The sequence below is a fragment of the Haemaphysalis longicornis genome, unplaced genomic scaffold (assembly GCF_048455015.1).
Source record: "Haemaphysalis longicornis isolate Haplotype H1 unplaced genomic scaffold, Haemaphysalis longicornis Haplotype H1 scaffold_7, whole genome shotgun sequence".
NCBI classification, from domain to species: Eukaryota; Metazoa; Arthropoda; class Arachnida; order Ixodida; family Ixodidae; genus Haemaphysalis; species Haemaphysalis longicornis.
The window spans coordinates 43,414,014-43,429,234 of record NW_027526422.1 but is presented as its reverse complement, the minus strand read 5'-3'; the positions used below and the strand labels follow the sequence as shown (position 1 = coordinate 43,429,234).

At 45.6% G+C, this 15,221-nt stretch overlaps 1 protein-coding gene across 5 annotated transcripts in view; it reads right to left on the bottom strand.

Annotated features, from left to right (window-relative positions):
* LOC144145399 (putative phospholipase B-like 2) overlaps positions 1-15,221 on the bottom strand; it is a 58,261-nt gene that overhangs the window by 16,017 nt on the left and 27,023 nt on the right. Inside the window, exons 1-2 of one of the 5 annotated variants that reach the window (XM_077676988.1) lie at positions 5,326-5,445; positions 1,992-2,092 (exon numbers count right to left, since the gene is read on the bottom strand). The exons of 1 other annotated variant lie outside the window; for it this stretch is intronic. The gene's annotated coding sequence lies outside the window, so the exon portion shown is untranslated. Of the gene's footprint in view, positions 1-1,991; positions 2,093-5,325; positions 5,482-15,221 lie in introns of those variants that run through there. 3 more of the 5 variants (XM_077676990.1, XM_077676992.1, XM_077676991.1) reach the window with 3 other exon arrangements.

Sequence of the window (15,221 nt, the reverse complement as noted above, 5' to 3'; positions counted from 1 at the left end):
AATTTCCATCACAGAGCAGCCCGTTTGCCCCACGTAACGCTTACCGCCCACTCCCACTCCCAAAGTGGACGCCGGATGTTCCGCAAATCATTGTCAGACATTTACGCAACGTGTTGGAAGCATTCGCTTGCACGTAATTGATTTCATTTTACTGTAATATTATAATGCCCTAATATTTGCTCTCTAAAGTGTAACGACCTTCTAATTGAATTCCTTTTTTCCTTAAAATCGATTACAACATTTTGAATTACAATATTTCTCTACTTTTTTTGCGACATGTGCTAGATGTGCTGAATTTGCTCTTCGCTTGGTAAAAGCTATTAATTTTCCTAATTTTTAAATGTTCGGAACCATTAAGAATGGCACCTCGAGGATTAGTACGCCTCTTCATTATGCTTGGTTTTCTGGGTGACGTTTTTTTGGAACACCGGAGACTACGTCCGGGTCCAAAAAATATGACATTTTCTAGTCTCCTGGTATTTATTTCAAAACACGGTGTTCCTTTTACTTTATTCATTTTTTTTACGAGAGGAATTAGCAGTGTCAGACATTTTCGCAAACGTTGTTCTTACTCCTCACAGAAGCGAAACTGCGCTTTGAAATTTGACACGGTAGTGCGAGTAACTAAAATATCCTTCAACGAAAATTTCAGGTACGCACGCGCGGGTACCTATTTTTCCGACTCGATTCACAGCAAGCCTCGTTATTTATAGCATGCTATATGTGAATATATGTGCTAACGTAATTAAAAAGTTTGCATGACAAGTAACGTGGAAACTATCGATTACTGAAAAGAAATTTTTACGATTACTTTTTGATAGCGTAATTGCAATGGCAAATGGTTACTTTTTACAGCGAAATTATTTTATTATAGGTTACTGTTTTTACGTTACGTGTGCAAGTCTGATCGTCGCACTAGGTAGGTGAAACGGTTCTAAATTGTAGTGCATCAGATCACTTTCCTGCGTCGTGAAATGGGCCGCCGTCTAAATTGCAGATTACGAGAGCACATGTGTGCATAGATTAAACAGGCTGGCATTATAGCACATGTGATTATGGAGGACGTCGAGGTTGCTTCACAAGTGCGCTGCCTTTAAACGTCATGTGGGTGTACTGACGTCGACATAAACGCGACAGCTGACATATTGAATGACGGTTACAGATGCGAAACTATTAATTCCATTCTGTTATCGAACAAGGAAAATAGTTAGTATAGTTCAGACCTAATGTGAAATGCGTCATGTGAATTACCACAGCTCTGTCGCAGACCTGACATACATTTATTTTTCTGACATTTTCCTGGGGCTATCAGAGCTGGAGTGACTTGTATATAATATATGGAGAGAGTATATAATTATGTGTGCGGCACGTCCATTAAGGTTAGTTGGAAGTCCACTCTTGTTTTGCTTTTCACTTTTCGTGTCCCGTTTAACTCGCACAACGTCGTTATTACCATTGTCAGATATACTTCATCCTTTCCCCAAACAAGTTTTAAACATTTCATCTGTCCTCTCCGCAGTGTCGTGGCAAAGGCCGCAACGCCAAAAATGGCGGGAAGGAAAGTTAGAGGTGTCGACTCTCCCGTCTGCGTCTCCAGAGCCGCCACGACATGAACGGTCTGTGCGTGCTTTACTTGTAGTGTGCGTTGATATAGCATCCACAACGTTGTCATCGCACGCACAAATAAACAATGTGGGTGTCTGATAAAGCTGTGGTAAAAACAATAGAATTATTAAGGGTGTCAGTGTTGTGAAAGCTATCAATACCTTCTTGGTTACTCGGCGGTACTAGTTGTAATGAGGAAATATGGCTATTCCTTTCATTTGTGGTTCAAAACGGCCGCTGTCAGAGAGAAACTAGATACTTCGTCTAAAATATCTGCGTCATGTCTCGACAGTCTCTGGTGAAGCGAAGATCCTGAAGAAAAAAAAACACCTTTTTCGCCTGAACGTGTTAGAAAGAACTGTAAAAAAGAATTATTGCTCACGTACCGACGGTACAAATGGCGGACTGCTCCTCGGTAGCTCCTGCCTCCCAACCAAATAAATTTCCTGCGTAAAATTTTTTCGTCACTGGTCACAGGTCGGTAGCACTGCACGTGGGAAAGGGAAAACCATTTTCCGGTACCCTTGTATGGAAGGACTAGTGAATAAAAACATTTCTGGACAGAATTGTTCTATATCAGCATGTTTAAAGCAAATTCTGTAATAATTTAAAGCCAAAGGAATTCGTTTTAGACTTGTTCGGCATCAAGTGCTTTAACAGGCCGGCGGCTCGATGCCAAGTGGATACGGTTTTCTCTCTCTGCGCCTGTTGCGCGGCCCTTGTTTTTCCCGCGTCCCCTGAACTCACGTTTTACATTCTCCTCCTCCTCCTCCTCCTCCTATTCTCCTCATCTCCTTTTCCTTTGCAATCTCTTTGCTTTAGATGGAAACCGACATTTGCAGTGCACCGGTTGCCCCAGTCGCGCAGCCTGTGCATGGCTAACGTCCGTCGTGAGCTTCCGCTCCGATTTTTTTATCACGCAGCCTTGAATGCACCTGCCAAAGATACGGTGACAATGAACCGCCAGTACGGATAGGAGAAGGCCCCTATGCCGTTAGAAAAAAAAGGGGGAGGGAAGGATGCGTGCAGGAAAGGGATTTTTCGGGGGCAATCAATTCGGGTCAGCTGAAGACATTCCGGAGCGCCCTGTCAGCACAAAGACGCCGAGCAGATCTTCAATAGCATGGTTGCCTCAAGTAAAAATTCAGGATCGTGCTAAGGTTGGTTTCCCGGAGGAGAGGCAGGGGGGAGGGCACGGATTAAGTTTCCGCGGCAGTTCTGAAAGGCTTGACAGCATGACAATGACAGAGCGTTTTTTTACCACACCTCCGCTTATGGTCCTTGCTTTTCCATAGCTTGCCCCTCGACGATTCGACCTTGCTCGTCACACCCGAAAACACTGCATTGCAGTAGCGACACCGCTGGGGTATCTTTTCTTGTTTTTTTATAGGTGCGGAGCACCTTAGGACCGCACAATGTCCGTCCGCATCCGTGCGCATAGCAGTTACAATCGCAAAAAATCACACAGGCACCGGCAGGATTCCAGCCTGTGTCTGCTACACCAGAGAGAGTTGGTGCCAGTCGTCTTACCCATTGGGCTACGGCCGTGAGTTAGCACCCGAGAGTCAAACTGCTTACTCGCTCGCCTGTAACGGTGCGGAGTTCCTTAGGAACTCCCAATGTCCGTCTGCGCCCGTCCGTGCACGCACCACCACCAAGCGAAAATCAAGCGAAATTCGATTTGAGCCGCAAGTTGCAGTTTCATTTAGGGAATAACCAAGGCGAAATTCACGGCTCAAATCGAATGACGGTAGGGGCGCAAATCGTATGTCACTCGGGGCGCAGCTTGGATTGCATTTCGAGTCCCCGTACTCCGCACCCTCACCATAATTCACGGAGTGGAGATGCTGCCATTTTTTTCATCCGCTTTACAGCGCTCCGCGTAACATTTCATGAACAGACGTAGGGAGTGGCGGCACGTTAAGAGAGCGGCTGAAACAATAAAGATGCGAAACTGGCGTTCCCCGCTGCATCAAAAGTTCTTGTCATGACCGAAGGAGAGCAGCGAATCGCGTGACGCTCTTAGTGTAGAGTGGTAAGCAAAACTAACGCTCTCCTGCATACGGTAGGCGCTAGACTCTAAACGAGACTTGAAGGTACTGATCTGCAACACTTGACTTGCAACGCTTAATGCGTCATGGCCGCTACAGTGACGGCTGATCCTCCAGAGACCAATGGCGAAGTCATTGCAGCCGGGTGCACTGTGACAACAAAAAAGTCATTACGTTGAAAATTGGTGTTGGATGCTGGCTGGAGGCGGAAACATTTTGCCCAATGCCGATTGGGAATTTAGCATTTTTGCATAATTGCATTTCGCGCCATGCAATCCGGTCGGCCACTGGACTGGGTAACCGACCCTACGCGGTAGCTCGGTAACTATAGCGTTGTGCCGCTGAGCCCAAAGACGCGGGTCAATCGCGGCCGCAGAGGCCTATTTTTTTTTTTTTTTTAATGAAGTCCGAATGCGCCCTGGGTCAAGCTTTGATCTGTAACTCCACACTACGGCCCGCATCACAGCCTAGGTGCAGCTTCGGCGCTTACAGCCTCTGAAAGTTGACATTTGATTTTACTAGATTACCAAATGTGTCCCGCCTGCTTTTCTTTCCAAAGTGCTTTCCAAAGTGCTATTCGCGGTTGCAATCAATTATTCGGCCAGTTTGTTTTGCAGTACATCTAAAATATCTCTATTTTCTTGCATATCTAATCTATAGGGCTTCTGTTTATTATGTACAAAACTTAGGGTGGTTTTCTCAATCTTAGGTCATTTTCAGGCTGCTCTGCTAAAGGTGCCACATGTTTCCTATTTTGGGTTGCTCACGGTGAATTTTGCGAACCTGTTAGGAAGTTGGTGCGGCCTCGGGTTATTATCTTCGGAATTTTCGGCGGTCTTTTCCCACTTTAATAGGTTTTCTCGGCCTAATAGGTTTCCTCAGAGCGGGACTTCGTGGAACAGACTGCGGGAAAATTACCGTATTTACTCGATTCTAAGCCCCCCCTTTTTTTCCAAGATCGCGATGCCCAAAGTGAGGGAGGTGCTTCGATTCGAAAACCCTAAATTACCTGCCCCCACCACCCCTTTTTTTCGCAGCCGTACCTCGACGAGACGGGTGCAAGGAATAATATTTTATTTGACCAATATTCAACTGAAAATAGGTACAGACAGTGAACCAACCGCTTTCCTATTATACCCAATCACTTTCACTACCATTCGAGTGCGTTGTGCCGCTCGGGTGCCGCTCTCAGCATCCCCCAGCAGGTCGTCTTCTGTTCCGTTGAAGTGGTTTGTAATTTGGAGCTTCCTAAATGACTTGGCCAGAACGTCAACTCGATCTCGCTTCCACGTGTCTGAAATCCACTTTTCGCCGGTTGCTTAGAAAACGGGGTGCTTAGATTCGCATGTAAACTTTTTTTTTTCGAAAATTTTCCCCGAAGGTAGGGGAGTGGGCTGAGAATCTGCGGGTGCTTAGAATCGAGTAAATACGGTATCTCTCAATACAGCTTACCGAAATGCTTTAAGCGTGCCGAGTCTCCAGAGGGACGCAAAAGAAAGACTGTTTGTTGGGTAAAATCACCCGTCACGCAGGAAATCTTATAAGAGTTGTCTATTTCAGTGTTACTCCCGCCAGCGCCCGACGTCTGTAGTGAAGCATGACAAATAATTATCTTACTCTATACGGAGGGAAAATCAGCAAGGGTTTCGCACAGAAAACTCGCACCCACCTCAACAGGAGCTCGGTGGCTGGCCGGTGTTCAGAGACCAAGCCCAAAGCGCGGACCAATTAGTTCTGGGCTGGACCGACGAGATGGCACGGGTGCGTGTGAAATAAATACTGCTCGTACCAAGTGTCCGGTTTTTTCATTTATTGTTGCCAGCCTGAGGCAGCGTCCAACCGTCGGCAGACAGCTGCTTTTTTTTTGAAGCTTTGACGCAGGCATTCCTGTACTATCGGGTAAGCCTTCGGAAGATTGACGAACGCTTTTTCACGGACAGAAAGCTCTAATGTCAAACACGAACAGTTTTGCGCATGCCAAGGTCATCATGTGTCGTTTGTTTGCCGTGACCTGGTACCGGCGCTCACACTCGACATTTTTACGGCGCTATACTTTACAGTGTAACCGTGGCCTAAAACGAGCGTCACTGACACAGTGTGTGCACTCTAAGCGTCTGTCTTTATGCCTTTTTATTTCCCGGGAATGTATTAATTAGTTTGGATAAGAGAATGTTTCCATGAACTGATGAACTAAGCCTGACAGGCTGCCTGACTTGCCATGCCAGGCTGCGGCCGTGGTGGTGTGACGGGGATGACGATGGTGATGGTGGTTATTAGGAGGACATTGATAATGATGTTAATTTAACACAAAAACAGTATTAACGAAATGAGTGGCCGGTTGGCTGAGTCAACCAAAGAATACCGGGTGAATGCAGCATGCATCCATGCTTGTTAGCCATTGTTCTATGCCTCAGTGTGGGTTTGTGATCCTAGGTGGGTATGCAGTACTTAGTAGTATAGAGTGTACGTACATAGGTTCCGTAATGACACAAGCCCGCAACAGCCGATCTCAACCACCTCATCTCGCAGCACCCCAAATTTCCTCGGTTTCGCACATTCGCCCTCCCTGACCACGACAGCAAACACACATTGATTCGAAAAAAATATTACCAATGCCACCTTCGACATTGACATTTATACCATGAAATGAGGCCTACTACACGTTATTTTGCCACTGTTTACACCCCGAGCTGTGCCTTCATCTCACTTTTCTACGAACGACTTCTCAACTGATACAATCCTCAAGAAGACGTCCTTAAGGAGTAATGGATAGTAAACTTAGGTGCCCAGTTACGTCTACGGCTAACTTTGCTAGTTTTTGAGTAATCGGCTTGAAATATTGGAGGGTATGTAAACTAAATGCCTACAAACGGTATTAGCGGTGTGCAAAATTTCATACAGAAATATTTAGTTCGTCTTAAAATAAAAATCCAGAGTTTCTTGGCAGTTTGTCTCGGCTTAAGGAACATTTTCAGAAATGAGTTTGTAGGTACACGGCGAAAACATTTTCTATATGTGTTCAACGCCTCGGGCTTTCTTCCGAAACATAATAATAATGCTGGCCATGCCTGTTAGTTTTTTAAAAATATTTACCTACCACAAACACAAATTTTATTGATTTTTGAGGAAAAAAGTGTTAATAATAAAGAAATGTCAGTGAGAACATGCTTATTCTGGTTCAGATTGCGTTTATAGCATCGATAAAGAACTCAAAAAAATTGTTCCGGACACTCAAATAGCAGAACAGAAAATGTTCCTTTTCTCAGCGCAAACGGTGTTTTGAAAAATTGCACTTCAAAGTTTTCGTTTCATTTTACAAATTGTCGCATCTTGCGCAGATTCTGAGAAAAGTGAGGCAGTGCTACACTACCAGCACAGTGCACTTCAGGTTTAAGAGATCGCTGGAATATGTCAAAAAAGAAACCAATTACGTGCGCGCAAACAGTATCGTAAGCGACCGACCATGCAAGCGCAATGCAATTTCAACTAACGCAGCGCCAGTGCAGCATACAGTGAACTACAGAAAGATTCAAGTAACTATGCTCTACATTTGTAACTAATTATAAAAATAAACATTGTCACGGTTTTTAGAGAAAAAATAACAATGTAAATACCACTGTGCGTCAACACGAATCTTGCAGTGACTTGGTGGTGGAGCCACATGGGGAGCGTTTGTCGCGATTTTAAATGATTTCTGGTGCGCATCTGAAGATGCCACTTAGTGGGGACGTTCTCGAAGAGTGTTAGAATATTTTCGCACTATAATTAAAAAATGCAATTTTTAGTCGGTTTTGTTAACAGAAACATTTATTGTCTTACGGCCCCTTAAAAAAACAGAGACGAACGCAGAGTTGAACAAGGCACAGGAGAGGCGCTGTCTAACGACTTACATTTTAAAGGGACGCTGGAACACTTTTTTTGACTCTTTCTAAATCTTAAATGATTTCAGAACGTAACCAAACAACACATCGAGTACTTAAATTAAGGGATCCCGAAGTACCGAAGGCGAAAATTACGGCTCTATTCCCATCAGATAAGTTAAAAGCATGCTCAAAAGATTTTTCCCTGTGTCCCCATCTTGGCATTCTTCAACCGCTGGAATGGCGTCATTGCAGCGGTGAAGCAGCTATTCGCCGGCTTTCCTTCAGTTGCAGCAATGAACACATTCGATGGCCCCTCTAAAAATAAAGCCACAATAGCAAAGCACAAACGGAAGGCGTATCTGCTGCTACGAGCAAATCCCGCAGTGCCGCTCTGTGCTGGCGAATACTGTAGCTTTCGCAGTACTTCCAGCCGCGAAGGAAAGAGTGAAAGCGTTTATCAGAAGTGTTGCAGTCTCTCTAAAGCAAAGCTTTCGCTGCTTCTTTCGCGACTCTTCGAGGGACCGCTGTTGCTGCTGCTGTTACCTGGCCGAATGCGCCGCTGAGTTCCCTGCGGCTCCTCCCCTGCCCCCCCCCCCCCCCTCCGGTGGGTAGAAGGAGCATCCTAAGTTTCTCACAATAACATCAGATGACGCTGGTCTCCGCGGATATCGTCGGCCGCCGCCAGCACGGTAGTTCACTGTACGGTGGAGCCTTTTCCGGTTTCTACCTTGCCGTGCACTTATCGCTGGCGTCTCAAAAGCGTGATGGCAAAGTATGTAAAAGAAGCACGTGGACACGTGCAAGCAAAATTGCTCAAAAACGTTCTTTCAGCATCCAGGATGGCCAGGCACGAAAGAAGTGTCACGCAAAACATGAACGTCTTCGCTAACAGCGAAACGCAGTCCAACCTGCGAATGAGTGCTCTGTATACTGGCTAGAAGACACAAGGCAGCAACGCGTGGCGGCAATGAAAGACGATGAACGTCTTGGGAACTACTCCTCGATGTGCCAAGCGGAACAAAAAAAAATACAGGGAATCTTGCACTCACGCGCAAGACTTAATGGTGAAGCTGTTGTGGGGTAGCATTGCCGGACACGTACTTAAAGGAGCCATGAAGACAAAACACAAGTTTGTGTTATTCGAAAGCTTTCGTGTTTTATAGTGCCCCCGGCTCTTTTCCGATTGAAAACGATGCTTTTTTCACTAATAAATTATTTATTTACGTTAAAATTTTGATTTTCCAGCTAAATCGTGCGTTTTCGTGGTCAGCAATGACAACACAGGGCCTTGTTTACCGTACGTGTACCTAGCAGGCGCCACCACACCGCGGCAAGCCGTTTTCTGCCTTTGATTTGTTGGTGAACGTATTTGTACCTGAATTGTTTTTGTTCATGGAGACAATCGTTTCGTGAAACATGGTGCTCGCTCGACAAATACGGTCAAGTAAGACATCGTCGCTTGCGTCAATCGGCCAGTGTCGACTGAAACAACCTTTGAGCCCCGCAGACCTGTGCAGCTAAACCAAGCATAGTGCGCGCCGTACCAACACCAGCATACGCATAGGTACTTCTATGTTTATGTGTGCTTGCGTAACTGCCACTCTTTGTCCCACCATTGCTGGGGCTTTCAAAAGAATGTGCCCTAAATTTAAGCGCAAATAGCTCGTTGGGCAAGCTTATAAGCTCTGCCTACTTTGCGTTTCTTTTGCCGCCCTCCGCCAATCGCAGAGCTGTCTGGTATGACATCATAGGTTCTGTTGCGGGAAATGAGCCAGTGGATCGCATGGCTATTCCATTTTTTTCGTAATCATGTAGCTTATTTGAGCGACGTTTACGTTAAAAGTATTGTCAGTATGATTCTAACGAAGCAATCTTTTGAATGAACGAAACTTGTGTTTTCACTTCATGACTCCTTTAAGTTTCAGTATCATTGTTTTTTTTTGTTTTGTTTTTTTGCATAGTTGCGGTGCTAGTAATCGTCGTCATATGCATCGGAGAGATCGCCAATCTTCTTCGCGGCAAGTGGTGGATGCAAGTCATCCTCAGCATTGTAGACCTCCACCAGGTCTTCGCTATCGACTCGAGGCGGCGGTGGCAGGATCTTCAAGTCGTCTCGGGAAGGATTCGAACACTCGTAGCCATGTCTCCCATTATCCACAACGGTTTCTGTATAGAGAATGCGGCGGCCGTGGTGGCCTCCCCGAGCAGGGTGTCATTTAAACTTTAGCATTAGCGCTGGAGTAATTTTTTTGTTCTTTTTTCACATGCGTAGGAGCGCTCGACGACAGCGCTGTAGTTCTTTTTTTTTTTTCATAAAGCCACTGCGCGAGCCGGGGATATGGCGGTCGCCGCGAGGCACGCCCTCAGTAGTGCTCAGTATTTCCTCGCTGCTCGAGGTATTTGCCAGTTCTTTTTGTTTTTGTTTTTTTTTGCAAAAGCCACAGCGTGTGCCAAGGACACTCGCCAGTCGCCGCAAGGCACGCGCTCACGAGCGCGCTCGGCATTTTCTTGGTGTTCTTTTCTGCAAAGCCGAACTTACGGCTTGTACAACGGCTTGCTGCTAAAATGTCCCGTACACTTTTGTCTCAACAAAGTTACGCCACAACACCCTTGGAATCGCTTCAAACGCTGCTAATTGAATTCAATCCTTTTAAACGGTGCTACTTCAACTTTACTGTGCAGTGCAGAACACTCACAATAATTATGATGCAGTGAAAGCTTTGCTTTACGTAGTGTCCCACATCTGCGCATTAACTGACAATTTCTTTACATGAGTGACGGTGCGCGGGGCGGGGATTTTTCCAGCCATCCTATGTGAACAACGCCGGGTTTTTCCCTCCGTGAGGCTCATTTATGCTCTCCAATTATTAACTGTCACCGCTCTTCATCAATGGAGGGTTAGCTGGCCCGCCTGTGCAGGGAAAACCGCGCCTCTAGGTTGGCCAAGTCGGGGAGGTTGTTTCGTCGACCGAGGGTCGAGCTTTGGTGGACCTTGACCTGAGTGTAGTTGAACTAGCGACATCTGGATCAGCTGGACCATATCTGTGGATCATCTCTGCGAGTGTTTCGGCCTTCGCTCGTGATAACAGTTTAACAAGTTTTAAACCTCAAAAGTGCAGCTTTCTCGGCCAGTTGGTACGTATTGACGGATGGGAAACCAGCGAAAAAAGGACGCGATACATCAGGAGAGACGAGATGGCAGAACGCTGGACTAGCAACTGAAATTTATTAGAAGAAACCGATACACCCTGTGAAAAACAAAGCCAAGGCATGCGCCAACGCCTACGCGTGATTTTTTTTTTAATCGAATCACGCGTACGTGTTAGCGCATGCGTTGGCTTTGTTGTTCACAGGGCGTGTCGGTTTCTTCTAATAAATTTCAGTTGCTAGTCCAGCGTTCTGCCATCTCGTCTCTCCTGATGTATCGCGTCCTTTTTTTTTTTTGGCTGGTTTCCCACCCATCAATTTAAACTTTACCCGTTTTCTCTGAACCCGTTGCCGAGAATCCGGGATGTATCGAGAAATATATGCAGGGCAGACTCCGGTATGAATTCCCGTTGTTGATTGACCCATGTCTGCACCGAAATGGCATAGTTTTGTCGTCACGCCATCCTGCTAGCTAGTGTTCGACCGTTCGAAAGCAGGAAGCGAAATACAAACCGCCGTAGTGGTTCAGTTGCTTAAGCGTTGCAGTACAGTGCACTGCAATGTGGGGTCGATTTTCGGATGCGTATCTATGGACATGAGAATGTCTATGCTCTTGTCCAATGGGCGTCGACTGTATTTTTTGCTCGGAGACATGAAATGGGGAGTAACGGCAAGGGGCGAATTGTACCTGGGCAGCAACGCAGCTATAATCACTGCCTTCAAGTTCTAAAATCGAGCGAACGATTGGAAATTCTCCCATTACACACTTTTCCACACATTAGCATTATACAAATTGTTTTTAGAGTAAGTTTGTGAGCTCAGCTGAAGCTCGTCTTTCTTTTAGCCTCCCAACCAAGATGGTCGTGTAACTTCGAAGCGCTGCACGTGCCGAGCAACGCACGTCCAAACAACCGCACATTTCTGTGCCCGCTTGGTGTGGGAAGGATTTTGGAGAAGGTAATTTATTGTCGTGTTTTGGCCTTTGTGCCTGGGCATGCGCGTATTTGAAGTGTGTGCGCACGTGCGCCTAGGAATGGCTTCACAATAAACTAAAAAGAGAGAAAGTAAGCGAAGCGCCGCTTCATGCGGCTGTCGTATGTGGTCACCTTGTCTCTCAAAGTGAATAAGGCTTGCTGTATTTTTGCAGAAACGGTAAACAGAACTTACCAAGCGGGGCACACGATGTAGAGCGTAATTAAGTGTCACACGTCAAACTTGTTTGCTAGCGACTATTTCAAGGCTGCGTGCAGGCAGCTTGTAGTTTCAGTTTGACCGATACAGCAAGCGCAGTCATAAATGTGCTAGGATGGAAATGTTTTTCAATATTAATATGGTCTCCTCGTCATATGGTGCAAGTAAAATCTGAAGAAATCATTGGTGATAGGAACCCCCCGACGGAAGAAAAATATTCTGCGTAGAAAATTGATATCCTTCATCGCATAAAGACACTCTTATTCACTAAAATAGCACTTAATATCAGTCGTTTTCATACAGAGTTGTTTATGAGCTCTTTTTTAAATTCAAGTGATAAAATTTTTCACGAATGTTTAAAAATTCGACGATGACTTTTGAGAATGCTGGCCAAGTTAGAGGTAAAAAGCTATTTTGCATCGTTAATTGCTCCCCAAAAGTCATTTTCGACTGCGCGATATTTTTTCCCTGCCTACTGTTTTACTTTCTGTCTGGGTTAACGAAAAACGCGTTTATTTTTGGGCTCCAACACATAAAAGTCTTGGTAAACCATGGCTTGTAAATGCTAGTGTGCAAATTGATCGAGGTATAAATTTGTGCACAAGATAATCAACTTTGTCTCCAAACATCTTCAAATTTCGCTGCACCCTTCTATTCTAAAAAAAGAACGTTTTCAAAGATGGAAAGGAAGGCTACGTGCCGTGATTGCCATTATGTAAATTTTTTCGTTGTAAAGAATAATATCTTTCTTACTTTTTTTATGAGAAATTGGTTCGAACATAAACTCGGCACGAACACAAACCCGCCATTTTATATTCACTTATTTCTGGAAGATATGAAATGGACAAAAGAGTTCCGGAGTCATCCAGTAATATCAAGTCACGGGTGTCGGTGAACTCATGAGTTACGCGGGCTGGTTCTGATACAGCTTGGGTAAAGGTAAACTAAAGGCAAAGATGAAGGTAGTATGGGGCTTCAGACTCTTCTGGTGCCTCAATAATTTTATTACTTGTAAGGTGATCACCTAAGAAAAAGCTGGCGTCAAATGACTACAGCGGTTCCTAAGCTTCCATTGACTGCAACGCGCCCCATAGCGCGTGCGTCAAAGAATAAAAACACCAGAAAAAAACGTAGCTAAAAATCGATGATTTTTTGTGCTTGCTTTTATCTCTCACGCTCTGGAGCGTAGTTTTCTGTTAACGCTCGGCACGGCCAGGGGTCAAGCTTAAACAGCTGTGCGGTTAGGAAGAATGCGTGTGGTCGGGTATTTAATAGTGAGTTCATTTACCGTGGCGTTGAGATTGCGAATAAAATCAGAAATTATATGGTAACGGCTATAACAGGCATCAATTAAGGCTATTTTAGGTGTAGCCCGGCAAAGAAACCGCATCATTTCGAGCTCAGTGCGAATGTTAAGTGCAGTACAAGAAATTTCATGGCGGATGCTAGCAGCCGTGTCTCCGCCTCGTACATCCTTCCGACTCTTGCGAAAGAGTGCGTAAATGGTCAGTTCAGCCAGAAATTCATTTTCACTAATGCTAGTTTCCCTTTAAATTATGTTTCCGTTTCAAACCGATAAAGCTGCACGATGCAACTAGGTTAGACATGATATTCCGTTTAGGTAAATAAGTAGGTATGTTAATGAAAAACTGAGAACTCTGTTAATGATGAATCGCAGCCGTGGTCTAGCTGGAGCGTATTACGATCGGAGCCAATGGGTGCGCTCGGTTTTAGTGTGTTATTATTCTGTCACCCGCGTCTGGAGCACGTCGTAGTCAATTGAAGTTTAGGAGACGCTACAGACACCTGACGCGAGCTTTTTCTCAGATGGCCGCCTAATGCTTTCACATGAAATGTAATTCACTTCACTTCACTTTATTTACTCAAAGACCCCTCAGGCGGCTTTTACATAAATGGTGGGTTTTACAAGGAGGGTTACAAATGCTAAACTTGTTAACGTAACAGGCACAGGATTAACTTTGAGACGTGATAAACAGGCAGTTTAAACAATGTCGTGGGTAAGGCCGTTCCATTCTGAGACGACGAGGACAAAAATGTTGCAAGAAAGGTTCTGGTGCAAGTAGGGGTCGGCAGACTTGAAGTGGCGGGAAATGCATGTGCGAGATCGATGTAAGGTGGTTGGCGGATTGAACTGTGATAAAACCTGTCGTGCATATTTAGCGAAGAGACTGCATCAATTACTGATATGCATGGCGGAAGTAAACCGGTTAGTAAACCGCCTTGCTGCACAGACACCGAGCACACAGATGGCGGACGGGTGTGAAATTATTGCTAGATAAGAGACCGCTTCAATTACTTGGTTGCATATCGAAAATAAGCAGGTTTTTTAACCGTGCTGTCCCCGCTCCCTGCCGCCGAAGCCACAGAGTCTGGACCGAGGGTAAAGTAATTACCAGATAACAGCCGAGACGTCCGTAGCACAGAGTTCCCTAACCTGTATATTTCGCCCAGCATGGGCGAAATAAACAGGTTAGGGAACTCTGTGGTCCCACAGTTGCCAAGCCTACGGAGTGTGGCCGGGAAGGAGGGGGGAGGGGGCGGCTGGTGGTTGGTCACAAGTGACGCGGCTGTTTTGGCGTCGACGACACGGTTGGCACTGGTGAATCCAGGTGCTCGGGATGGCAGGACAAGCGGCGTGGCTCACATGCCGACGCTTGCGCGAAAGAAAAGGACTGCAGTAGCTTATGGGCCAGCCCCGTAATGGAGAGTTAATGGAATACGCCTCGAGCGCTGCATGTAGAGGCGCCACTGAAATGCCCCTAGCGGCCCGTTTCGAAAGCCGCCGCGGGACGCTCCCGCCCGCTTACTAGTGTCTCCGCTGCTTTTGAGGCAAGTTCAAGACTGAGATTTACCGCTTGTATGCGTTCGAAATACATATTAATGTGAGGAAGTTACTCTGTACGTAAATGTGGTGTATTTACGCCGGTGTAAAGCTTTGTGACGCGATCTTATTGTGGTACATTTGGTCTGTATGAGCCCCAGGTGTTTCTCACAGACCAGCGTCCCGAAGGCGGCATATGCATGAAGCTGATTGCAATCCCACTGCTTTTAAATTTACAAACACTGTCTTCGTAAGCAGCCTTTCCTTGGGTGATTATGGTTCGGCTATATACTAAGATGTAAATCGTTATTGTACGCTTACATAATTTAGCAGAGTCCTCATAGCTGGCAGAATGCCAGTTACGCTGGCCATTATCATACCTCGGATATTGAGCACTACCGTGGACAAACAATGCGGCATAAATTTCACAAAAATTCCAGAAAAGAAGTGCGGTGAATAATACAAAATTATTCACGGAGATCAGCACACGACAAACAATGATGCTGGGTCGTTTTGCCCTGA